The sequence below is a fragment of the Dipodomys ordii genome, unplaced genomic scaffold (assembly GCF_000151885.1).
Source record: "Dipodomys ordii isolate 6190 unplaced genomic scaffold, Dord_2.0 Scaffold11, whole genome shotgun sequence".
Classification (NCBI taxonomy): domain Eukaryota; kingdom Metazoa; phylum Chordata; class Mammalia; order Rodentia; family Heteromyidae; genus Dipodomys; species Dipodomys ordii.
In genome coordinates, this window is record NW_012267227.1 from 7,458,034 (window position 1) to 7,460,053 (window position 2,020).

A 2,020-nucleotide genomic window follows, 5' to 3' on the forward strand; every position below is an offset into this window, starting at 1 on the left:
CATTACTTGCCACAAAGCAGATCACCGGATTGAACCTTGCTCCACCAGATTCATCTCCTAAGCTGGGGTCCCAGGACCTGTGTTTAGTGATGTCAGCCCCCCCCATACCTCAAGAGATTCTTATACTCAGGCATTTGGGGGAAACCATGGGAGTTCCAATATCTTGCACGACGGATGGGCCACTGGGATCCCAAGAGACACATGGCCCACAGAAGCGCAGAAAATGGCGGTGTTTCCAGTGCTTTTGACAATACCTTTCTATTTCAGAAGATCCCATTTAAAAACAGATCTTTTGGCCCAGTACTGGTGGTTGTTCATGCCTGTAATCCTAGCTAGTCAGGAAGCTGAGATCTGCGGATCACAGTTCAAAGCCAACCTGGGCAGGAAAGTTCGTAAGACTTTTCTTTCCAATTAATCAACAAAAAGCCGGATGTGGAGCTGTGGTTCAAGTTGCAGAATGGCGGCTAAGTGAAGCACCCAAGACCTGAGTTCAAGCCCCAGTATTGCTCCCCCCCCAAAGGAAAGTTCATGCTGATTAACTTACATAATGTATTATTTCCCCTTTTCCTAGCAGGAAAGAAACTCTGTCAGACAGATGCTGCTATGCAGCTCCACATGCATTAGCCCGTAATGAATCTATTAATTGAATATGTAAGGTGGAGTAATTAGCTGGACGACATTTCTACAGATTAAAAGGGTAATAATAAAAAAAAGTTAAACCATGCCACCAAACCAAGCATTTAAGACTTGATAAATGTGACCTGGAAAGTGCATGATTCTAATTGCCTTTGTTAATTTAGGTGAAACACATTAGTGGAAATCAGCCCATTTGAGGCTTGATGTGTTTTTCAAATACTAAATTAAAAGTAGCAAAGTGAGAGCACTGGAAAGTGTAAAGGAGTAGAACTCACCAAATCAGAGGTTACAGAGTAACCCTACACTGTGACCCCTTGAGCTTAACTGTGGCCCTCAAACCAGGCTATGTCTTACAGACACCAGGAGTCTTTGCAAAGAGTTATCAATACCTTGGATCAACAGACAGCTGGAAGGTTGGGGGGGGCATTCCATTCTGCATCTGTGTGTGTGTGTGTGTGTGTGTGTGTGTGTGTGTGTGTGTGTGTGTGTATACATGTGTATGTGTACTGGGGCTTGAATTCAATGCCTCATGCTTTCACTTGGCTTTTTTCATTCACAGTTGGTGCTCTACCACTTGAACCATGCCTCCATTCCAGCTGATTTTTTGCTGGTTAACTGGAGATGGGAGTCTCTCAGATTTGTCTGCCCAGGCTGGCTCCATTCATAGATCTCAGCCTTCTGAGTGGCTAGGATTATAGGGCATAAGCCACCCATACCCAGTGACATCCATATTTTTTTCAAGCTCCCTAAATGATTGTAATTGGGGCTGAGGTTGAAAAACCTTTGGATTATTCCATGAATGGGTAGAAAGCCCGTCAACCCCCCAACCCCCGTCCAAGCAGGAGTAAGGTGACATCTGTCTGTATCATGTGATCCTTTAGTTTTCTTGAAGGGGTGGGGGGCAGGGTGGACATTTAAATGCCTTTGGTTTTTCTTCTGTTTTCACATCTTTCTGGGCATCTACCAAAGAGTCACACATTGGAGATAATAGAAATTGGAATTTAAAAAATAGGAGGCAATCACAGCATTCCAAAGCATTTGGGTTTAGAAATCCCCGTTTTATAAAATGAGCTTACCGGACAACATGAGTCATCGCCACATTTAAAAGTATCAGAGAAGTTCTTCATGGTATCATGTTTCCGAAAATGTCCTCTTGATCTTTTGTGCTTTATATCTTGGTGTGTTGGAGGGTATGTGGGGGTGGGGCTGCACTGGAGCTTGAACTCAGGGCCTGGACACCGTCTCTTAGCTTTTTTTTGCTCAAGGCCAGTGCTCTACCACTTGAGCCGCAGCTCCACTTTAGGCTTTTTGGTGTTTAATTGGAGGTAAGAGTCTCCCAGACTGTCCTGACTGGGCTGGCTTTGAACCATGATCCTCAGGTCTC